Source organism: Lynx rufus, unplaced genomic scaffold, assembly GCF_022079265.1.
Source record: "Lynx rufus isolate CCGP_SWC_20201006 ecotype Redwood Valley unplaced genomic scaffold, mLynRuf1.p SCAF_2, whole genome shotgun sequence".
Classification (NCBI taxonomy): domain Eukaryota; kingdom Metazoa; phylum Chordata; class Mammalia; order Carnivora; family Felidae; genus Lynx; species Lynx rufus.
The window spans coordinates 5,710,642-5,736,366 of record NW_025814834.1 but is presented as its reverse complement, the minus strand read 5'-3'; positions in this window follow the sequence as shown (position 1 = coordinate 5,736,366).

Genomic DNA, 25,725 nt, shown 5'->3' with positions numbered 1-25,725 from the left:
ACGCGGTCACGTGGAGGCTGGGGACCCTGGGGCTCCGTTCCCCTGTAGGTAGCACCAGGCTCCGGGCCGAAGTGAGGAGCGGGGAGCAGAGCTGCCTCCGTGAGAGTCACCCGGAGCCCGCGGGGACACGGTGGCAAGAGCCGCCAGGCAAGGGGACACTGGTTGGCGCTCGGAGTCTACCCACCGGAGCCCACCTGGAATTCACTTCTCGAACCCGGAAACTGACGCCAGAGAACAAGGCTCACGCAGCCCAAAGGGTCAGGATCGGGGCTGGGCTCAGAGGAGGCCAAGGGCGAGGTGACCCTCATGGGGGGAAGCACAGGGGTGCGGAAGGGGGTGGGGGGGTCCTGCCCCGCCCCACCCCCCGCTCCCAGCCAGTCGGCGCTCCCGGAGGCACCCTCGCTCACACCCACCCGCACACCCTCAAACACACTTGCACGTGTGCACGCGCCCCCGCATCCTGACTCCCTCGCACCCGCACGCACACTCACCACGCTCTCACATGCCCACTCGCACATGCACGGGCTCGCTTGTGCCAAGCCACACCCGCACACCCTCAGACGCGCATCCTCACACGTGTGCACGTGCAGCCGCCCTCCCTCCCAATCGACCGTGCGTCCACGCACCTGCTCAGCCTCACGTTGCACACACGGGCACGCTCACAGTCACGCGTGCTCACGCACTCATTCATGCCCGCGTGGGCACACGCACGCCCCCTTCAGGTGGCCTCAGGCACACAGTCCCGCACACCCTCAGACGCTCACGTGCTCTTGCACGTGCGTGCTGTCACACCTGCACACAATCGTCACACCCCTGCGCACACATTTGCACTCATGGGAGCTCACTTGCACACTCGCAAACCCACATGTCCTCACACACATACCACCCCCGGTTCTCTCTCTCTCTCTCTCTCTCTCTCTCTCTCACACACACACACACACACACACACCATCCACCCGCAGTCAGAGTGATCCTCACCCCGCCCCCCCCCAGGGAAACACCCACTCCTCAGGGCTCTCCTGCAGGAAGCCTTCCGGACCCCGCCATCAGCCCCCATCCCCACCTCCCCCCAGGACCCCTGCTTCCCCCGTAACCCCTTCCCACGCTGCGGCCTGGCCTCCGCCCCCTGCTCGCCGGGGAGTTTCTGACTTGCCCTCTGAGCTAAGAAGCGCTCCGGGCAAGCACGCCGGTGCCAGCCCTTGGCTCCATAAACACGTGATGAATGGATGGAGGACGGAGCCCGAGAGAGAGAGAAAAGGCCGGAGGCAGAAGTGATGACACAGAAAAGCCGGGGGCGGTGTGTGCGAAGGGGTGAAACGTTTATTATCCGAAGATCGGCCCGGACGCTCCTCGGAGGGACAGGCAGCTCTTTGTTCAGGATCCCGGACGTGGGTGGGCGGTGGGTCTCCCCTGAGGGCTGCGCGTGGGTGGTGGCGACCCGCCGCAGAGGAGGGAGGTGCCCCGCGGAGGGGGAGGGAGAGCGGGAGGAGGGGGGGCGGGGCAGGGAAGGGGCGGCGGGGGGAGGACAGAGGGCCGCCGGGAGCAAGCCCCCCAGCGGCTCAAAGCCCCTGTCCCTTCCCGCCCAATCGCGTCTGCACCTGCCCTGGGCCCCTCCGGGGAGAGCTGTCCCCTCTCACCGCTCACCGCCCGGCCCTCCTCGTCTTGGCGGGGGAGGGGGCTGGAGAGAGAAAGAAGGGACCCCCGTTTCACTGCCGGGGACTGATGACAAAGGGCCTGGTTTGCATTTCTGCGCAAAGACCCCGACAGCGAGGCGGACCTCGAAGTACAGCAAACAGGAAGTTCATAGAACCTCATGGAAATCGGCAACGGTGTCTTCCTGGAAAACGTGGTGAGCCTGTCCCCAAAAGAAGTTCAATCCGAAAGAAAGTTGGCATCAGAATTTGTATTTGTTTGTTTACTTCTTTTACCAACGCTGCTTCCTTTTACCCGAGACTCTCTGGTACGGGCTGGTTTTGAGCTTACAAATGACCACCATTCATGTAGCTGAAAACTTGCCTCTTCTCTCTGGATGGTTCTCCAGCCTTCCTGGGCACACAGAGCGCTCACTGCTGGTGTTTTCAAAAGCTGCAGGTGCCCAGGCTTCCACCCTGGAGAAGCAGGATCAGGCCGCCCGGGCTGGGCCAACTGTGCTTTTAAAGCACGTGCAGGAGATCTGGGGCGCCCGGTGGCTCAGTCGGTTGAGCGTCCGACTTCCGCTCAGGTCGTGATCGCAGCGGTTTGTGGGTTCGAGCCCCGCGTCGGGCTCCGTGCTGACGGCTCAGAGCCTGGAGCCTGCTTCCGATGCTGGGTCACCTTCTCTCTCCGCCCCTCCTCTGCTCACTCTCTGTCTTTCTCTCAAAAATAAACAAACCTTTAAAAAAATTGTAAAGCCCTTGCAGGAACTTTGAAAGTCCATCGAGGGGCTAAGAATCGCCATGACACCGATGGCATTTCAGCCAAAACCTCAATGGTTGTTTAGGTGCCCAAACACTTCTACCGAAGAGAAGCGTCTAGAAAATACCGACAATGCCCTCCATGGAGTCACAGGGAAGACCAAATGTTTTGAGTCCAATAACTTCAGAGATTTTTCTTTTTCTTTTATGTTTCTTTATTTTTAAAAGAGAGGGAGAGAGAGATAGCATGAGTGGGGGAGGGGCAGAGAGAGAGAGAGAGAGGGAGAGAGAGAGAAGCCCAAGCAGGCTCCACGCTGTCAGTGCAGAGCTGGACGTGGGGCTCAAACTCACGAACTGTGAGATCATGACCTGAGCTGAAATCAAGAGTCGTTTGCTTAACCAGCTGAGTCACCCAGGCGCCCCCCCCCCCGGAGAATTTTCTTTTTGAGACCAAATGTAATGGTCTTTAAAGTGGACAGGGGTGCACTCAGGAGTTTGGTTTGATAACAGCAGAGAAATGAATATACAAACCCCGATGAGCCGTGTGTCCGTGCTCACGTTAATCATTCGTAAGTGTCCCTTGAGAGCTGGACTAATGCCTAGAATGTCATTGCCTCTTTCCCCCTCGTGACGGATGAGGTCTCTACTACTCTGATATAAGCTGTGGGCACAGGCTTCATAAATATAATCGTATTAACTTTTATTCACATTCGAGAAAGATTGCGCCTCCTTTCGAGAGAACGTGCCACCGAGAATCTACTTTCTGCGAAGGAAAACAAAATGTTTTCTGCTTAGTCTCAAATGGCGTTGACCACAATCAGGTTTCAGTGTGAAAACTTGGGGGTGGGGCGGGAGAGGAGAATGTAGGGAACCGAGTCATCAAATATCCCCGTCCCGTGTCCCAGGGTGTGACAAAGGGAAGCTGGATGAGGGGATACCCCTGTGGTCTCAGCACCCGGGAGGGAGGCCCGTGGACAGGACAGAAGTGTGTCTGGGATGGAGCTCAGTCCCTGCGTCACGTCTGTGTTTTCATCTCTAGTGACAGCTGCAAGTGACACTCTTCCTGGTAAATGAGCATTATTTCCACTATGGCTCACCTTCCTTCTTACCCCCTCTCAGGAATTTGATATGCAAAAGTGCTAATTGATGCAAGCGGTAATTAAGCCTGCGTGGGCATGGTTTACCTTCTGCCCACCCCACTGGGGTACGCGCTCCACCGGGGAGGGGGCAGCACTGTCTTAGTCGCTCGTGTATCCCCAAAACGTAACACGATGCTAGGCACGTAGAAGCGGTCATGTGTTGAATGAGTCCATTCGCATGTAAGTATCTACGTTTGCACAGAAATCTGTGTAGAATTTGAGAGGGGTGTGGCCGGACGCACCAGCACACAGCCCATGTTCGTCTGTCTTCACGGGCTCTATTTGTAAGAAGAAATTAGGATTTGCCCCCAATCCGCACTTTCTTGGCTCTGACTTAAGATAAACAAGACGTCAAGAAAGAAAACAAAACAAAACAGAAAAATGCCCAAGTGAGAACTAGTTGTTTTTTCTCTCTGAGATTTTTTTTCTAACCAGGTCTCTCAAAAAATTCACTCTTCTAGTAGAATTAATTATTTTGTTTACTGCACTCATCACGAGTGGGTTTCCTCTACTTCCCCCATAGATCTCTTTCCGAGGCTGTTGACACATGTGAATGGTCGTCATTGCTTTTTTCCTGCAGTTGATAAGACACGTCCCTTTACAAACATTTTGTCGATGATCGCGTCATTTTCTTTTTTTTCCAGGTGGGTAGCAGCATCCAGGGGTCAACACGGGGGGACACGGTGGGCCCGATGTCAACGTCCTGATCCCCAGGACCTTGTGCTGTGTTCCCTCACGTGGCAAGGGGGACTTGGCAGAGGTGACTACCTTAAGGATCTGGAGATGGGGAGATCATCCTGGATTGTACAAGTGGACACGATGCCATTACAAGGGTCCTTATAAGACGGAGGCAAGAGAGTCAGAGAAAGCGAAAGGAGGACAGAAGCAGAGGTGACAGGAGGAGGGAGACAGCAAGAGGGATATTTGAAGATGCTCCACCACTGGCCCTGACCATGGACCAAGGGCCCACCGGCAAAGGAATGTAGGTGGCCTTGGAAGCTGGAAAGGCAAGGAAATAAAAAAAAAAAATCCAGAGCCTCCGGAAAGTGCACAGCCCTGGCGACCCATTACAAGTTCCCCACCTCCAGAAGCGTAAGAGTAAATCTGTGTTGTTTTCCGCCACTAAATCTGTGTGATTTGCTACAGCAGCCGCAGAAAACTGATGCAAAAGCAAGGAAGTGAGCCGAATCTTCTCCAAATTATGAAGCAGCCACTTTTCCTTTCCTCTCCCTGGCCTCGCCTTCTGTCCCTTCACTTTAATTCGATCTGACAAGCCATTATTGAACACCTGCTGAATCATACATGCAGAATTCCCGCCTCACCCCTCTGGCCACACTGACCCTATCAACCCTGCCTTCAGGAAGGATACCTTAAGGTAGGGAATCCCTGTGGGTCTTTGTCCTTCAGTTCTGAAAGGAACGCGTGCTTACTTTCAAAGACTTAAAACTGTTAGAAAGTATAAGGGGAAGAATCAAAACCCCCACCCCGAAGAGATTCTTTACATGTTGATGCATTGCTTTCGGGCCAGTTTTCGAAGAGCTGTGGGATGTCTGGGGCCCCCCTGTTATGTGAGCGCTCGGGAGGTACAGTGTCATGGGTTCCCCACTCCTCCTGGTTCGTGCCTCAGTTTGCTCAGGCTGCTGTAACAGAGTACAGGACTCGGGAGGAAGTGTGAGATCAGGTGCCTGCGTGCCTGGGTTCCTGGCAAGAGCCCTGCTCGTGGCTGTGTCCTTACGTGGCCTTTCCTTGGTGAGTGTACTCGCAGGGAGAGGGAGATCTCGTGTCTTTTAGTAGATCGATTTTTTTAAGTTTATTTATTTATTTGGAGAGAAAGAGCAGTGCAAAGCCCAACGTGGGGCTCGATCCCATGAGCCTCAAGATCATGACCTGAGCTGAAACCAAGAGTCAGACGCTTAACCAACTGAGCCACCCAGGGACCCCTGTTTTTCTATTTTAAATAACCTCACAAATAATGTCTTTCCACATCAGCTGTTGTCATTTGCCTTGGGGTAAAGTTAGTGGGTCAGAACGCATTTAAATTTTAAGCCATAGCTCTGATGATAGAACAAAATGCTTCAGCCCGGTAAAGAATTGTTCAGCAAAGTAAATATAATTGCTTTGGGGGCGGGGCAGGGGCAGTCCCCCTGGAATCACAGCAGGTGGATGACTGCCTATTATACTTATCCATGATATGCACAAATATGTGATTTAATTTATCTATCTCATTTATCATCTATCCATCCATTATCTATCAATTATCTATTTATCTATTTATCTACCACCTACCTATCCATCCATTATCTATCTATCTATCTATCTATCTATCTATCTATATCTTTACATACGTATATCTTAGAAAAGATCCCATCAGATTTAGCCCTCAACTCCTCCCCCTTCTCCCCAGAGATTTCTCTCATGAAAGGTGGGGATATATTCTATGGAACCACCCTTAGAGGAAGCAGCCCCCAATAATGCCTGTCATCAACTGATCCCGAGCGGACCCCTTCGGAGCGCCTGGGTCCACTGCTTAGCCCGGCAGCCTCACACACTTGACCACTGATCCCGTATATACTGAATCTCACGTTCAGCTCAAGGATGCACTCCCTTGCTGGAAATTTCACTTGCCAGCTTTAGGTAAAGCTTCAGGAAAAGCCTTTGTCCCTAGAAAACAGACGCAGATCACAAAACAATTGAATAATTGGACGATGCTCAAGTTGTCTGTGCTCGGGGCGTTTCATTGATTTTCCTCACATCTGCCTGTTCACTGCCATGTGTAAAATGATTATGTGACCTCTAGACTTGGAAGCCTACCTCGGATGCACCGGGGGACTCGATAATGAGTCCTTATATCATATTCAAGAACATAAATAGTCCCGGCATTCTGCTTTGGCGAGCATACATGTTAGAAATGCTGAATGCATGAAATCAGATTACTGGAGGAGTCGCTTGTTTCCTTTCAGTAAATATTCATCAAACGCTGAGTCTGTGTCGTGCCCTGCAGTGGACTCCGGAGACGCAGTGAAGGAGGAGCAGTGTGGTCCCTGCCCCCCTCCCCATGCACCGGGGCACTTTGTCAACAGCACGGTTATGCCCTCGCAGCGTGAAGAACATTGGCGTTAACCTTTATAATGAAGTCCTGCAGAAATAATAGTGACAGCAGCCATCTTGATTTCTGGGGTGACCTCTCACGTTCTCTCCTTCCCCCCTATGGTGACCTCTCACCTTGACCTTGCACTGCTGCCTCCTGTGCTCCTCCGGTCTGAAATGCTAACCTGCACCTTTTCTGCCGGCGGACGTCACACAGTCAAGTCTTCAAGGCCCGCCTACAGCACTTTCATGTGGAGCCTTGGCGAGATCCAGGAAGAAATAGGTGCATGCTCTGGTGCTCCTGGAGTGTTTTGTGTGTGTGTGTGTGTGTGTGTATGTGTGTGTGTCTACATCAGTACATCAGTACAGGGAGACTGTCATCTCCTATGTGTTCAATGTATAGCTGAGTATTTCGTGCTCCTTCTCTGGGCGTGAGCTCCTTGAGTCGTTTATGCCTCGTGCCTCCTGGTTGGCTGACTGGGTCTACACATACATAAAGCAGATCGGATGTGTACACACTTGAGCCACAGAGAAAGTTTTCCAAAGACATTATTAACAGAAGACAGGCTACGAGTTGTTTTTCCAGCAGGAGACTCTCGCCTGACGCTTGCCCGGCCTTAGGAATGGCAGAATCCATGTGCAAAGATATAACCTGCGTCCGCAAAGCCGACGAGGACCAGGGGCTGTGACACGACCCGTAACCCTGACTCACTGCCCCCGTCCATTGACGAATAGGACCCAGAAAAATTGTGCCGCGATGTACGGAACGAGTCAACCCCTGTCACGGTTGTACAAAAACAGGCTTGCTGAATGCCGACCACACATTCCCCGGGCCCTCTACCTCTGAGAGAGGTAGAACTTGGTAGAACTTAACCCGAACTCCAGATTCATGGCCAGAAGCCACGACTTCTGAGTGTGCCCGCAGCCCACGCTTCCCTCTCCTCTGGGCTCCTGTGACCTCGTGGGTTGGCACTAAGACACTGCCGGACCCGGGGACACGGAATCCCTCCCTCTTCAGCGGTTTCCCACAGGAGATCCATCCACATCAAGTGTTTGGTGATCTTTGTTGAATCTGTCCTGAAGATTTTGGTTGTCAAAGGAACGGTCGCACACCCACCATGCAGAGCCTCCCGCCATCTTGTTTGTCCTGCCCCTCCCCCATTTGCACTCTGTCTCTCAAAATCAATAAGCATTAAAAAAAAAGACTTTAGCAATTGGGGGAGATAAAAATAGTATCATTGCCGGCAAAAAACCACTCTTTTCATGTTTCCGCGTGGTCGGAGCGGTGGCAACCTGGGTGGAGGGATGTCTGAAGAGCCAGGAGCAGTTGGAAGTTAAAGACTGTCACAGCTGGAGAGGCGGACGGCTCTCTCTCCCCTGGAGACCGATTTTCCGTTCCAAAGGATACTGAGCCCGGAGACCTTGCTGTTGTCTCCCCAGAGAACACCGTTCACATCCCAGAGCAGAAGCTCTCTTTCTGGCTGGGTGGGGGGAGGAGCAGCTGTGCCAGCCGGTTCTACCAGCTCCGAGACTCTGAACCCTGGTGGCCCTCTCCTGCAGCACAGGCCCTGCAGGTGCACAGCCCAGCTGGACCTCGCCAACCGCCCATGGGGGGTGCGGCACGGACACCTGATTCTAAGATGGCGGGACCGATAAATAGGAGTCTGGCTCTGATCCAGAAACCCCGTGTCTCCCTCCTATCGAGACATAAATAAGCCTAGATATAAAAACATGCGACATGGCATGAGGACCTCTACCTCTCCGCAGTTCGACCAAAGATGGATCTCTTTGTATGAGCTGCTTTATTGCTTAAATGTTCTAGAACGGGGCAGAGGGGTATGTGAAGAAAAAAACCAGGGAAGAGATCATTCAACTCTGTGAATATACTTGAGGGGGATGGGTTACATATTTCATCATATCTAAGATACTGAAAGCTATAGGATGATCCGTTATTTTATGCACCACTAAGAAAATAAGAAAGCTGCCAGACTCTGACACGGTGCTTCTAGAATCTCAGAAGTTTTATTTTCTTGCAAGAAGTCTTTTAGACTTATTTAGAAGTCAATGCTTATCCTATAAGGGACATAATCTGGGGACAGAAGGGCCCCAGCGTCCTCACCCCAGCAGCTCCGTGCTGGCTCCTAACTCTCCCTGAAGCAGAGGGATCCCACTGAATGGAACCCGCACCCACACAGGGAAAAGAACCTTCTCTGGGGGGCCCGGCACTACTCCTCCCGGCCAGGAGCCTGCGGCCACGATTCTGCATCTTGAGAGGAAAGCCCACGTCTGACTGCCCACCAGGCTGGCTCCAGAACCCTCTCAGTGCCTGGCACGGAGTGGGTTCTGGGGGGTGTTGGATTCATTCCCTCCCACATACACTCACTGAGAGCCCAGAAAAGGGAAGAGCGGTTGAATCACTGTGAAAACAGGTGTGAACTGAGTGTCGGACTCCTTCTTAATGAGGCTTACATTTTAAAGCCACAGACCCCCACCTCGCAAGTCAGGTGACCATGGAAGTCAGGAAGTACAGAGAAACAGGAAAGAGGTGGAGAGGTAGGGCGAAGATGAGTGTGGTTGTCGCTTAAACAAAAGGGACAGGAACCACAGTCCTCCCAAGTGCCGCGGGACTAACCTCCATGTTCATCAAAACCCCTGCTGTCCTGAGACTGAAGATGTGAGCACATAGACGCGTAATCTCTGAAAGCAACGACCCCGAGGTCCTGCCCTGGGCCAACACAGCCCTCCTGGGTGACAGTGCAAAGGAGGGTGGTCACCAGATTCACAGAAGGACAAAGGAGCAAGAGAAGGGCATGATTCTCATGAGCTAGAAGTGGCTCCTAAGAAGTGGGCTTGTTCAACGGAGCGGGAAAGAATGATCTCCGAAGTGTTTTTTAATACACAATTTTTACTCTTAACATGATTGGAAGGCAATTCTGGAAAGAACATTATCCAGAGGTCAGCGGAAATTGCTTTCGGTGGAAAAGCTATTACCAAAGTTTAAAACACAATAAAAGAGTTTAATAAAGTGTCCAGCTTACAAAATAAATCTGTAAAAACCAATAGCTTTGTTTTACACCAAAAACAACTTGGCAGAAAATGTAACAGGAGGAAAATTCCATGCGCAGTCGTAACAAGGAAGGTGAAATACCCAGAAACGATTGTCATAAGGTGTGTTAAAGCCCTCGATGAACACTTTAAAGTTTCCTCGCGGAGAGAGGATATGTCATAGTCCTTATAGTGGAACAGCTGACGTTGTAGTTTGAATTTTCTGTGCTGTAATTCTCCTTGCACGTGTAATAATCTGCTTTGGTGTCTGTATTCCCCACCATCCTGTAAACTCAGTGATGCCAAAGGCTCTCTGTTTCATTCCCTGCTGTGTTATGGTGTATTTCCAACTTGCCGCTTCGTAGCAGGTGCTCAGTAAATACTGGTTGGATTGACGAGCCGAGATGGAGATGACCACAAATCTAAGTGGTTTTAAAGGAACCTGGAGAATCCAAGATTGAGCCCCAGAGTCCCCACGAATGACTTCAAATGACCGTGGTTTTTCAACTATTGAGAATTTAATTGTCCCAAGACAGTGTTCCTAGAGCCTCGACAAAGAGCGTAAATATTACCTCCCTTAGGCATCATTCCCAGCAGTGGGTAAAAGTGGGCAAATAATCCTCCCCGGGAAAAAGATCATTCCCAGGAGGCAACAAGAGCCAGAAGGTTCCCTCTGATGTCTTAGCAGTGCTGGGGACCAATGAGACTTCTTACAGTGTTCCGGAGACTTCCTTGGAGAACAGGAAATGCCTCCAGGACCTCCAATCTTGATCACATTAGCAAGCATGATGGAAGGAAACTCTGTTGTTGCTTGAAACTGAACCTAACCTGATAACCGCAGTCTTTTCTGTCTCTCGCAGCCTGGGAATCCAGCACAGAAGGCACACAGTGATGGAACTGAACCCATCACCTCTTCTTGAAGACATGGGTGAGGGCAGGAAAGGGACAGCTCTGGAAAGGGGTACCCTGTTGTATTCATTTGAAAGGGACACCCAATTGTGCAGTGGAGAACACTAGTGAGTCTCTGGTCAATGAAGAGAGGCCCACAGCCTATTCTGGGGGGTGAAAAACACCTGTGCATATTAAAAGGGAGGAAGGGGGTTGGGTTTGCTGCAAGGAGGCCAAGAACGGCAGAGGAGAAAGTGAGAGACAGAACCAGAGGGAGGGCTGGAGCCCAAGTCAGTGAGAATGATCAGGCATCTTCCAGACAGAAGTCCAGCGCTCAGGGAGCCAGGCACACCAACAGAAGTTTGTACCAAGCAAGGAAAAGGAGCTGAGCTCCAAGCCTATGCCTCGTGCATAGGGTAGAAATCAGTGGGGGCGGGGTGGGGGAGAGGTAGAGTGCTGCTAAAAGTCAACCCCGATGTGCAGAAACCACAGGGCAATTGGAAGCCAGGACTTGGGAGGACAGCCAGGTTCCTAGGAAGGGAAGCCCCAGGAAACTCGTACGATGCAACGCATCCCAGGGGCAGATGAGTCAGCCATGCAGGGGGTCACAGATGACCTCGCCCCGCACCGGGCAGGACAGACCACCCTTATCGTTCAAGTCCCATAGGATACCCGCAAGAGCCCGATGCACGTGCAACCCGGGCTTGTCCATAAGTTGCCCAGAGACGAGTGGCAGGAGCAGCGTAGCCAGTGAAGACCGATGGAAGGAATTTGGGACATCTGGGCTCAAATGGGGAGCCCTGGGGATGAGATGGTCATCTCCAAAGTGGGAATGGGAGTGTGCTTTTTATCGGTTAGGATTCTGGAGGGCAAAATGGGAGCAGAGGATAGAAGCAGTAGGAAAAATAACTTGGCCCAAATATGAGGGGGACATTCCTGGCGATCAGGGGAGCCCGAACATCAATGTGACTTCCCGTGAACAGCGCAAACTCTTCTCACCTGAGCCGCGAGGCAGAGGAGGTGAGAGCCCAGCTCGGGTGGTCTGGGGAGCGGAAGCGAGCCTGAGGTGCCTCCTTGGGATTCTGTGGTTCCAATTCCCCCGAGCATCCCCAGTATGACTGCCAACCCCTAGTGACCAACATGGGAACAGAGATCTGCACAGGCCAGAGGCAGCTCCTTGCAGCAGTAAAGACAGGACCCTTTGGGGATCATGTCTAGAGTAAGAACAGACACAGTTGTGTGAACCTGGGGACAGGTGGGCAAAGACTTTTACCAAGGTCTTCCAAAGACACTCAGCACGTAGGTCTTTCCTGGGGGGGGAGAGACTCCCAGAACATCTCCTTTCCCAAGTCATTGACTTGGTGTCACAGAAATGGGCAAACAGGGGGTAGTCCCCTGTGTAGACTAATCCAGTGTTAAAGGGCATCTGTGCTGAGACCCTAGAGGGTTGGGTGGGACAGCTCAGAACCAGAAAGCCCGAGTGTCTCCCTGAGGTGTCTTCCACCATGCTGGGAGGTCCTACAAGACCAGGTTCCATCATCATCCGGTGACCGTGGGACCAGGAACAGGAAATCTGGAGTCTCAGCTTCCACGGTCGTGATAACGCTGGAGTACTCTCATCCTCGACCAGAAGAAATAGACTCTGGGGCAGGGATTTCAAAATGTCACTGAAGACTCTCATTAAACACCATTGCTTCGACCTTTTCGTGTTGCTGATACACTTGGTTTTATTCTGCCCGTTCCCCCCACCCCCATCCACCCCCTACCACAAAAACTGGCTTATATAACTTGAGCTTCACAGAGTGATGTAAGGCAGCGGGCTTCAGGGTAAAACCAGGCTCTCAAACGATCCAGCGCAAGGAAGCATTGAAGAGCTAAATAGGGTCTGGAATTTCGGGAGAGCAGGTTGGGTAACAACATCCCTATCACCGCCATATACAATTTTCTGGATCCTTGGATACAACAGCACCAGGAAAATGGCGGTTTATGTAGCTAAACATTGCTTAGACGGGTATAAAAGAGTATTGACTTAAAATTTACGGCCTCATGGTAAGGGAAATTCTATAGCACAAACATCTCATCAACAGGAGGCTGACCTGAAGCTCTTTAAAAAGATTGAGTGAAAATGATCCAAAAGGAAGGATGTGAACAGTGTAATTTTCTTGGTCCAGCCATTATACTTGAAGTGACATGTTTATTTCTTTCTTAATAAAAGTTAGAAGCTACAATTCTCTCAAGCACAAAACCCTTGAGTTTAGCCAGCGTTTGATTAAGCAAGTAAACACGCCACAAAAGCACTTAGGATTTGGCTGAAAAGACAGTTACCGCTCAGGAAAGTGCTGGGATTTTATAACGAAAACTTCCATGTCACCGAAAACAGGGTGTGCTGGTGTGGGGCAGACGAATCCTGGGATCCATTCGTCATTTTTTTAAGTAGGTTAGTTTTCTCTTAACTCAGACATTAATTGACTACCAGACGGCACTAACACGGTGTTTTCAATCTACGGTGAAAATTATGTTTATCCCTCCGAGCCCCACGGCTTTAGACAGAAGGCTGGGGGCGTTGGAGAAGAGTGTTGTGCTCCTCAAAATACAGAGCCCTGACAAATTGACACACGAGGAGCCTGACCTCGGAAGACTTACAAAAATGAGCATAGGGGCGTCTGGGTGGGTGAGTCGGTGAAGCGTCCGACTTCGGCTCAGGTCGTGATCTCACGGTTCGTGGGTTCAAGCCCTGCGTCGGGCTCTGGGCTGACGGCTCGGAGCCTGGAGCCTGCTTCGGATTCTGTGTCTCCTTCTCTCTCCCCCCACACTTGTGCTCTCTTTCTCTCAAAAATAAATAAACATAAAAAAAATAAGCATATACATGCCAAAATTTTGCAAGGGACAAAAACCAATTCTAAATAACTTAAGTCGAAAAGGGAAATGAATAGCTGGGAAACTCATAGGACAGAGTGAGGCCAACAGTTGTTACAGTGCACTCAGGTGATCCCCCCCCCCAACACACACACACACACACACACACACACACACACACACACCGGTTTCTCTCTGAGCTGGCCTCGTCCCCTCCGGTTGGCTGGCCGCAGAGGTCAGCCATGCCCCTCTGAGCACTCTAGCCTACGGAAGCCTTACAGCCTCATCGCCTCCCAACCAGACAAGACAAAGGCTTCTCTCCAGTTGCCTTTTTTGTTTGTAACTGCAGGGAAGGACTCTAACTGGGCAGCTGAGGTCACAAGCCCATCTCTGGACCCATCCCTGAGACCAGGTGTGTGGGTAGTCTAACTGGCAGTCCTTGTCAGGGCCCCCCGATTAGAGCAGCGGGAAGAAAGGGCCTGCAGAGAAGGAGGGCGATCTTGGGTACTGAACAGTGTCACCCTGGTGCTTTCCTCTTCAGCCTTTCTCGTAGGAGCCCAGACACGCAGGGCAACCAAGCCAAGGCAGTTTGCTCCCACAAGGCCCCGCCCAGAAGCCATCAGCCGCACATGGTTCTTGACTCTTGAAATGTGTGCAGGGTGGGCCCAGAGTGGAAAACGCACACTGTATTTCAAAGGCATGGTGGAAAAGGAATGTAAACTGTCTATTGACCACAAATCGAAATGACAATCTTTTGGCTGTATTAGCTTAAATACAACACATCACTGGCATTCATTTTACCTGTTTTTTGGTTTTTGTTGTTTTCTTACCTGTTTAACGGGGGCTATTCGAACGTTTAAATTACATACGTGGCTCCTGTCCTCTTTCAGTTGGGGGTGGCTCCTCTGAGATGCAGGGTCATGAGGGACTTTGGTCATTTCCCTAGCACCTGAGGCAAATGAACCTGGCAAATGGTGGGTGTATGGACTGGAGGACAGGAGCTGACTCTCCTTCCGACACGAGCACGTTGTTAGAGTCTCGGTGTGTTTGCTTCTGTGACGTGCATGTTTTTTCTTACACTAGCCAGAGTCCCTGCTTTGGTGTCTCCAGGCCGTGTCCTCATGAGAATTATATCAAAGATGGGTGTCCATTTCTTTTTTTTTTGTAATTTTTTTAATGTTTATTCATTTTTGAGAGAGCGAGTGGGGGAGGGGCAGAGAGGGAGACGGAATCCGAAGCAGGCTCCGGGCTCCGAGCTGTCGGCACAGAGCCCGACGCGGGGCTCGAACCCGTGAACCATGAGATCGTGACCTGAGCCGAAGTCAGACGCTTAACCAACTGAGCACCCCCAGGCACCCCCATGGGTGTCCATTTCTTTAGGGAGGCACAGAGCATCAACCAATCCAATTAGGAATCTTCGTCCGGGCTGCAAAGCCATAAGTTGGGGAATCTTCACATCACCCCATAATGCAGGTTGAGCAAGTGGAACAATGATTCAGGGGACAATGTACGTGTTTCCAGGGTCATGCGTCAGATTGCAGACGCAGTCACCTTGGACTCCCGAAGCGCCAGCCATCTGATGAACCTGAAGAGCCTTTCTGTGTGATGCTGCTGGCCCGTTTTCTACATGTGACCCGTTTGTCTGCAGGAGGCTGATTCAGGGCGGGGAAGGAATGAAAGTCTGTGTTGGGAGTTCATTGTCTTCCAGTCAGAAGGCTTCAGGTGGGAAATGAATTTGGATAATACAGCCTCACTTCTCTGTCTACACAAAGCACACAGGACTTTGCATATATGACCGAGTCCTCGCCCAGCACCCCGGGAGAGGAGGAAGGCAGATCTCTGCTTTTTGGTTGACGATGGGAGGATTCAGAGATGTCTAGTTTGGTCAAAGCCCGCCCCTAAAAGTTGTGACCTAAAAGAAATCCTCCAACCTTCCCGCGTGCTGGCTTCTGTCTCGGTTATATAAGAAGACATTCAAGGACCCTTGAGAAAATATTTCTAATTGCAAACCACAGCTGCCTACTCCAACGAAAATAAAATGCAAAAGTCCGCCATGGCCTCTGGGACCCTACAGAATCCGACCACAGCCTGCCTACCTGCTGTTCCTCACAGACATGGGCTGGTCCTGCCACAGGGCCTTTGCCTGGGCAGTGCTCTCTGCTGAAGCACTTTTCCCTTGGACCCTCACCTCCTCATCTCCTTACCTCCTCAGAGGGCCCCCCAGATAAACCCCTCTAAATTAATGCCATACCACCCCCTCTAGACTCGAACCCATTAGCTTGGGTCTCTTCGGGACACATATTTTTTTTAATCATTTTTTAATGTTTATTTATTGTTGAGAGAGACAGACAGACAGACAGAGCATGAGCAGGGGAGGGGTAGAGAGAGCAGGAGACACAGAATCTCAGGCAGGGTCCAGGCCCCAAGCTGTCAGCACAGAGCCCAACGCAGGTCTCGAACTCACGAACCATAAGATCGTGACCTGAGCCGGAGTCAGATGTTTAACCAACTGAGCCACCCAGGCGCCCCAGGACACATACATTCGAGATGGAATCATCAATCATCGGCGTAGTGGTTTATTGTCGACCTTCCCCTGATAAAACGTAAGCTCTTGGAGGCCAGGGACCATGTTGGAGATTGTTCTCTCCAGATTTCCAGAGTCCCCAGCTGTGCGTGATAGGAAATGAATGAAATTTACACACACATCCACACACATGTGCAGGCGAGGACAGGAGACGGCATACCCAAAGTAGTGTTAGGCAGGTGTTAATGGTTGTGACCCCCACCTCCCACAAAACTCAAATGTTGACGTGCTAACCCCCAGGACCCCAGAAAGTGAATTTACTTGAAGCACGGCTTATGGCAGATGTAATTCGTTAAGCTAAAAGGAGGTCACACTGGAGTTGGGTGGAACCCTAACCCAATGGGACTGGCATCCTTAGAAAGAGGGAAACATTGAAGATAGATAAGCGCACAGAGAACACGCCATAGGAAGATGAAGGCAGAAATTGGGATGGTGCTTCTCTACGGCAACGAATGCCCAGGATTTCCAGCAAACCACCAGAAGAGGTGAGGGGAACAGAGTCTCCCTCACAGCCTCCGAAGGAACGAACCCGGCTGGTAGCTTGATCTTGGACTCTCTGGCTTCCAGAACTGCGAGACAGTGTAGTTGTTGAATCTGCCTAGCCTGTGGTACTTTGTTAGGGCAGCCCTAGCAGACGAGTGTGGTGGTTCTCATGATATTCAGATAACAGGTCTAAATGCTTTACGGTGGTGGGTAGGCACATGTCAATCTTCTTTTTCTTTACCATGTGCTCACAGCTTGCAGCTAGAAAAAAAAAAAGTCACCGTTTTCCCGAAGAAACAGAGTGAGCTGTACGTTGAAAAGCTATGATGGAACGCTATGGTTGAGTTTTATCCAACCACCTTGTTCCATCGTTTCCTCTCGATGGGCCATCCCGGCCACCTTCTTCCCCGGCCCTACACCACCTCTGGCCTCTCAGGTCATCACACTGAATCCCAACTCAGTGCCTGAGAGGATCTGGAAGATGTTCTGGATCGGAATAAGTGCTCAGGGAGCCCTAGTTGACGCCTTTCCTCTCCCTGAAGCAAAATAGACCCATTTCTTTTCTTTTTTTTTTAATGCTTACTTATTTCTGTTTTGAGAAAGAGAGAGTGCAAGTGGGGGAGCGGCAGAGAGAGAGGGAGAGACAGGGTCCCAAGCAGGCTCTGAGCTGTCAGCGCAGAGCCCAATGTGGGGTTCAAACCCACGACCCATGAGATCACGACCTGGGCCAAAATCAAGGGTCGGACGCTTAACCTACTGAGCCTCCCAGGTGCCCCCAAATAGATCCATTTCTAAAACAGGTCTCGCACTGCCAATTCGTATGAGCTACTGTGTTTATGAATTCAAATACTTCATCGCTCATGAAACATTTGTTGAAGGTCTACTGTGTGCTAAAATTCTGGTCAGGGCCAGAAGAACATACAGACAAATAGTACACCCTCTCTACTCCGAAGACCTTACATCCTACACAGTGCAAAGTGAGTAGTTCAGGCAAATAAGCCACAAAGCACGCCAACAGTGCCCTGAGAAACACAACTGGGGGAGGGCCTGGGGGGTAGAAAACCAAAAAGAGGACTGGTTTCCAGCCTGGAAGGGCTGGCGCCATAGCACCCCAATCCATCCGTGAGAAAGACAAAAACAATGTAAAAGAGTATCTGTTTGGAACATTCGAGACTTGCCCAGGGAATGAGGACCGCTATTTGTTGACCTCTGGTGCAGTATTCAATAACCACAATGGTCTGCAAAAGATAAATACAACATGTGTCTCTCTTCCAATTCCATATTTGTGTGGCGATCGATTTTCTCCACACACTTTAATCAAAACAACATACTGACACAGGCTGAATTCAGGAGCAGATATGAGAGTCTAGCTGTCTTTCATGAAGGCAGACGTCAAAGAGATTTGAAAAATAAGGTAAAATGATGTCACTTCTGTCAGTATTTTTGGTTTTGAAGACAGAGAAATTTTTTATAAAAATATGTTTTAAATCAATTATGAATAAACAAATTTCTCAGGTTTTAGTATGGTAAATGTTAATATACATACAACCCATAGTAACAAAAGCTGTTTTGGGACTTCAGCAATTTTTAAGAATGTAAGGGGATCTGGAGACTACATATTTTGAGAATCATCTATCTAAAACACTTACTGAAATCGACCATATGCTATCGACAAGCCTTGACAAATTTCAGTTTGGGAATTATTCGGAGTATGTTCTCTGACCAGAGTAGAATTAAGTCCAAAATCAATTCTTTAAAAAAAAAAAAAAACAAAAAAGACTAGGAAATCCCCCATGTTGGGAAATCCATTCACGTCTAAATATCCTATGTGTCAAGAAGGAATCTCAATGAAATTTAGAAAATAGTTTGAAGTAAATCACAATAAAAATATGGTATCACAATTCATGGGACCTACATTATGGTGTACTTACAGGGAAGTTTGTAGCACCAGATGCATATATTAGAAAAGAAGAAAGGACCAAAAGTAAGTGTTCTAAATATCTACGTCAAGAAGTAAGAACAGCAGAAGCAAATTAAGCTCAAAATAAGTAAGAGGGGCGCTGATAACGTCAGAAATAATGATTTAAAGCACAAATATTTGATGGAAAAGTCAACATAAAACAAAAATGTCTTATCTGAAAAACTAAAAACTTATAAACCCTTAAAATACTCATCAAGGAAACTGGAGAAAGCTTAAGTTACCACTAACTTTGATATGGAAATCTGACAGGGATATTACAAGAAAGAAAAATGACCAGCCAATTTCCCCTATGCACGTAGGCCAATAATCCTAAATAAAGTATCAGCAGATCGAATTCCATCATACTAAAATAGGATAAGGCACCATGGCAAAGCCAAGTTTATTTTAGCAATTCCAGATTGGTCGACCACTCAAGTGTCAATGACATGTGCCAACCACACATGCATATACTGTCATACAGGGAGACTTGAGTTTCTGGTCCAAATTATAAAGAGCTTGGAAGTCCTCACTCTCATCCTCACAACAAGAAAAATGCTGAAGAAACTGGAAACCAGCAGGTCTTACACCAGCAGAGAATCGAGGCCACGGCACAATCTGCTGCCCAGAAAACCAGACACACGGAGAGCAGACACGGGAGCCCGCGGTGGGGCCGTTACCTACAGGACTGCTTTCAGCCATCATCGAGGACTTTGAGCCATCATCAGTGCGGACAAGTTTGAGAGTTCAGAACTCCAGGGGTGGGGGGGCAGTGTTAGCGGGCTGCCCCGAGTCTAACATCCGGGAGCCATGCCAGGTTCTCCCTGGGGAGACACCCTCCAGCTTCTAGCAGGGAGAGGGGCAAAGTCACCATTGAGAAACATGTCCGGAGTCCTCTGTTCTCCTTAACTGCTGCCCTCAAGGAGAATTATTTCACCAGAGCCTAACCTGGGTCTTACCAGGACCTCAGTGGCTTGGGGGAAGGTAAACACTAACTCAGACTCAGGAGACTGAGGCCTAATCTTGGCCCTACAGAACACCCCCCTTGCCCCACACTGTTCCTCCACCTCCATAGGGCTCCTGCATAAGAACTGGGAGGGGGGGTGTTACAACTAAAGGTTACCGTACAACTCTAAGGTTACTGCCAACCCTAGACCCCATCTAATGAGTCTCTAAGAAAACCCCAAGACAACGGGGAGGCACAAATAAAGACCCTGGAAGAAACGTTAGCCTCTGATATCATGGCTACAGCAAACGGTAAACATGGTCTGCCACCTACCAGGTCAACAGAAACCTCACACTAACGGCCTACACTTCTTTTGCCCAACACATAATGTCAGGCTTTCAACAAAAAATTACAAGGTGTGCTGAAAAGCAAAACATACAGTTGGAAGAGGCAAAGCACGTCTCAGAACCAAACTCTGATATGGCAGAGATTCTGGAATGATCAGATCAGGAATTTAAAATAACTATGATCGAGATACTAAGAGTTTTCATGGAAACAGAGGACAACAGGCAGGAGCAGATGGGTGATGTGAGCAGAGAGACGGCAGTTCTCGGGACAGAAGCCAAAACGAAACGCCAGAAATCAAAGATTCAGTAGGGGATGCTTTGGATGGGCTCATCCGCAGATTGGACGCGACCAAGGAAAGAGTCAGTGAGCCTGATGATACGTCAGTGGAAACTTCCAGAACTGAAACGAAGAGAGAAAAAAAAGAATGCAAAAGGTGGAACGGAGTATCCAAGAACTATAGGACAATTACAAAAGGTGGAGAATATTACAATAACAATTCCATTTGTGACAACATATGGAAATATTACATACTTAAGATAAATCAGAAGTCAGCAAGCCCTCTGCATAGAAAATCACAGAACAGGGGCGCCTGGGCAGCTCAATCAGTTAAGCATCTGACTTTGGCTCAGGTCATGATCTCGCAGTCCGTGAGGTCGAGCCCCGTGTGGGGCTCTGTGCTGACAGCTCGGAGCCTGGAGCCTGCTTTGGATTCTGTGTGTCCCTCGCTCTCTGCCCCTCCCCCACTCACTCTCTGTCTCTATCTCTGTCTCTCTCTCTCTCTCTCAAAACTAGGTAAACACTAAGCATTTTTTTTAATTTAAAAAAAAAACCACAGAACATGACCGAGGAAAAGTAAAGATGTAAATAAATAAAAAACATACCACCTTCGCAGACTGCAACACTCAAAACTGAAAGATGTTCATTCTTTTCAAATTGATCGATTCAATATAATTCTGATTAAAAATCCCAGAAAGCCTTTTTTTCTATAGAAACTGAAAAACTATTTCTATAATTTTTATGCAATGCAAAGGCCCAAGAGCAGCAAAGACAATCTAAAAAAAAACCAAGTTGACACTTACAGACTTAAGTGTCTTCAGTTATATTATATTATATTATATTAGTCTTTAGTTATTAAGACTTATTATAATGTTATGGTAAATAAGACACAAAGAAAGACTAAAAATGCATAGAATAAGGAGTTCAAAAACAGACCACACAGAGTCGTTTTATTTATGAGAAAGGTTGCATTTCAAAGCAGTGGAGAACGGATGATCTTTTCAATAAATGATCGGTTAAGTATCCATATTATAAAAAATGCATCTAGCTTCCTATTTACATCTTGAACAAAAATCAAGCCCAGTTGGATTATGGGCATAAATGAGGAAGGCATAAAAAATTTCTACAATTTAAGAGAATGTAAGAGAGTATCTGCACGATCTGGAGCAGCAACCTTCTTTAGCGGGACACAATTCATATTAAACATACCAGGAAAAATAATACAGATTAGACTGTGTGAAAATTAAGATCCTCTGGTCAACAAAGACAACAGTAAAGGAGAGAAAAGGCAAGCCATGGAAGGGAGAGAACATTTGCAACACACATGTCTGACAGAGAATGCAAGTCTACAATAGTTAGGGAAGCCTTCCAAACAATTTAAAAAACGAAAAAAGCAGACGATCCAATAGAAAACTGGACAGAAGACTGAATCTAATTTCATAGGACATACAAAATACCCAATAAGTGTGTAAAAATGTGCCCAACGTTTCAGTCATCAGAAAAAGGCAAATTAAGGGGAGCCCTGGTTGATATCAAGCATCCAAATCTTGATTTCGGCTCAGGTCATGATCTCACCCCATGTCAGGCTCTGTGCTGGCAGTGAGGAGTCTGCTTGGGGTTCTCTCTCTCTTTCTCTCTCTGTCTCTCTCTCCCTCTCTCTCTGCCCCTCCCCTGCTTGTGTGCTCTCTCTCTCCCAAAACAAATAAAGAAATAAAACAACAAAAAGAGAAAAATGCAAATTAAGAGAGAGCACTGTACCCTATGAAAACTTAAAGATGGGCAAGAACAATTGTGGGCAAGGAGGTGAAGCCTCTGGAACTCTCATACACTGCTGGGGGGTTGGGAGTGCAGTCTCTGGAAATTTCTTTAGAGGTATCTACCCTAATTGAATATATGCATACCCTATGACACAGCCATTCTTCTTATAGATATATAATCAACTGATTCCATACAAATATACACAAAAAAGGGATGGGCGAATATATTCATAGCAATATTATTCATGATAAGCCCACACCAGAAGCAATTCCAATATTTGTCACTAGTAGAGGGAATCAACTGTGACATGTTCACGGAATGACATTCTAGTATGGTAATCAACACAAATGAACTAGAGTGATATGCAACTAACGGTAAGGATCTCACAGGTAATCAGATAATAGGAAATGAAATAAATCAGACACAACCATTTGCATAAAATCCAAAAAAACAGGAGTGCCTGGGTGGCTCTGTCGGCTGGGCGTCCAACTGTTGATTTCAGCTCGGGTCATGATCTCGTGGTTTGTGAGACTGAGCCCCGACAGTGTGGAGCCTGCTTGGGATTTTCTCTCTCCCTCTCTTTCTGCTCCTCTCCTGCTCTCATGTGCACACACACTCTCTCTCTCTCTCACAAAATAAGAAAATAAACATCTAGAAAAAATCCAAAAAAAACAGGGAAAGCCAGTCTTTGGTGGCAGAGTGAAAATAGCAAGTGATGCTGGGAGGTGGGTGCCTGGAAGGGGGCCCTGGGGTCCCAGGGTGGTGACGCTGTCCTGTAGCTCCAGCCATCTGTGTGCCAAGTGCACGGGTGCGATCGCGTTGCGGAAGTTTATCAGGCCGCACTCCCATGATATAAGCACACTTTTCTGTGTGTGTATTATATGTGCAATCGAAAAGCTTAGTTTAATGAACAAAAGCCAGGGGTCAATTTTATATAGTTGGGGAGGAGCCTGAACCCTTTCAGAAGAATCTAGAACGCCATCTCTATTTTCATCCCGAGGGCAGGCAGTGTTGTCCCTCCATCCAGCCTTGTGTTATTCACCGATCCCAGAGCAGTAACTGACTCATGGCGACTCAGGGGTCAGTAGATCTTTGATGAATGAGAAGCAAGAAAGATGCTTCCCTTGCTGTTGAAATTCTCAGGACAATGGTTCTCTTCCGAATATGGAGTCTAATTTGCCACTTCTTGAGCCTGGGCTGGTCTTGTGTTCTGCTCTGGCCAACAGGAAGCGGCAGAAGCAAGCAGTATGGGGCCAGTCTGGAGGAGGACCAAAGCACCCAGCTGATAGCTCCTCAGCCTCCAGATGCAGAACCCCTCGGCTGAACTGCAGGGAACCTCAGAAGCCTGAGGCAGGACCACCCACGCCCAGGCAGGCCCACCACCACCCAAATGACCCAAAGACCTGTAGGCAACCATCAACGGGGTTGCTCTGAGCGACGAAATGAAATAGTCTGCTACTCAGAAATAGTGACCTGATTAAACAATCCCCCCAAGGAGGCTTTCCCAGACACTACAATAAAAATGATGCCCCTTATGGTTTACTGCAACCTGCGTGCCATAGTGGTCCTGGAAAGCAGTGTCGGTGTCTCAGCTGTTTGGACCCGATTTCCAGCCTCTTCTCCCTTGCCTGCCTTTTCTACAGATGCCACAAATGCTACAGCTGATGTCCCAGCTTCTTTTGCAGTGTGGCCTTGGGGCCTGCTGGCCACTTAGATATATGCAGGAATCTGCTCTTAAACCTTCCTTTCCTCTCTCTTCTTAAGCATGCCTGTGACCCCTCGAGGAGCCACAGTCATTCCTAAGGCAACGTTGAAAGAGCCCCTTATGGTGTCAATGAATAGGGAGGCCAGATTTAGAAAAACAATTAATTGTTAACTAGAAGAAATACAGGATGTCCTGGTCAACTGGAATTTTAGATAAACAAAGAGTAGCAATGTTTCAGTAGACGTATGCCCCAAATATATCATTGTTCCAAAGTCTGTCACGGAGACGCACATCAGCCCTGGGATTAAACCCGCATTTGCTTCCTCCCTCTCCCTGCCTCATACAATCCTAACCGGTGTTTTCAAACCGACCAACGTCTCTGCTAACCCAGCTGGCTCGCTTGGCACCCACTTCCTGTCAATACTTCATAGATATTGTTCCGCCATCTTCTGTCTGCCAATGGCTCCAGAGAAACCTCTGACGGCCGTCCTATTTTCTTCCAAATCTGTAAATAACAATTCTTTCCCGTGGGAAGCTTCTGGGATCTTCTGCTCACCCCTGGAAGGCAGTGGCATTGCCAACCTGGGTCTGTGAGTGTGGCTTTTCATGAGTCCCCACTGGAGCTCAGCTGACCCTTCTCGTCTCTAGACTCAAGCCCTCTACCGCGTGGGGAGTGTGTTCTCACATCTGCACAGATAATGCCTCTCCTCCAAAGTTACTCTATCATCTGTATATGAGCTGTCAGGGGTCGAGCATGCAGGTTTCTCCTTTTACTTCCCCCTTGTGATTTTTATCTCTAACTCTTTCTCTGGGTTTTGAGATATGTCTTCCACCTCACCTGCCAGGCCACTAATTTGGGTCCAAATGGAAGCCATCATCTCTTTGAAGATAGGTACTTAATTTTTTTTTTTAATTCAAAGTAATGCTTCAGCTCCAGTCCACGCCGTGATGGAATCAAGTGTTCTTGCTGTTTTTTAGGGCAGCTGCTGTCTTCTGTAGTGAGACTTTTTCTGGCTAGTTGATGGTTTATTCTTCCTCTCCCAGCCTGCTGGGATCCCTGAATTCCTTGTTTTTCTTCATTGCCTGCTTGAAGCTCTCCTCACCCTTGAAGCCATGCCTTGTTGCTGGGGCGCCTCGGTGGTGGTAGCCCCCGAGTGGCGGGGGCTCAACAGACTCTGTGGTGTCTGCTCAGGTCCCTGCCTGCAGCTGGGCACTGGCCCCCAGCTCCCGATTTCCCCAGCTGCAAGGTCGTTGCTCTCTCCATCTCAGAAATGGGCCACTGGGCTCACCGGATCAGTTTCCCTGAGCCATCGGATCCTCCAGGGTGGGGCTTACTGGCTGGCTCCACCCTTCCAAATGGGCGTAGGGATCTCTATGAGCTGGCACTGTAGAGCCCGAGCCTCACCCCAGGGCTCTGCCCAGAGAGGTCCAGCCTCCAGCCTCTACGTCTGCCTTACGCCTTGTGGGCCCTGCCTCTCCTGAGCCCAGGAGAGGCAGCTGAGAGTTGAGTCAAGAGACTGAGAAAATAGTATCAAGGGTATGTTTTCCACCACTATCTCCCCATAAATGCCCTCCACTTTTTATTCTAGAGTTTTGAACTTTGTATGATGGTACATCACATTTTTAATCAGAAAAAAAGAAATATTTTAATACCAAAAAGAGCTTTAGTTAAAGCATCACAAAAAGAGAAACAGGGATGCCTGGGTGGCTCAGTCAGTTAAGCGTCCGACTCGATTTGGGCTCAGGTCATGACCCCAGGGTTCATCAGATTGAGCCCTGAGTCGGGCTCCATGCTGGGTGTGGAAGCTGCTTAAAATTCTCTCTCTCCCCCTGTCTCTCTGCTCCTCCCACACTCAAGCTCTCTCTCTCCCCGAAAAACAGAAATAAGTTGTAAAAAATTAAAAAATAAAGAGAGAAACAAATGTATTTGACTTCATTAGGTCAGAATTTCTAAGTCTCCTACTTCCAAGATCATGCCCAACAAAAGACGGGAAGCCACTGTGTGCAGCAACCATGGACCGGTTACGTGAAATACTGCGTGTCCGTACGGAATGTAGTCCGTACCGCGTGTCCGTACGGAATGTAGTCCGTACTATGACTACAAAGCTATAAAGAAGACGAAGATCTGTGTGCACTGACTCAGAAAAAACACCTGCTTTTTAATGGCAAGGAGAAAGCGTGGGGCAGAGTAGTGCGTGGTGTTTTTCTGTAAAGGGTCAGCCAGGAAATATTTTAGGCTTATGGACCACAGGGACACCGG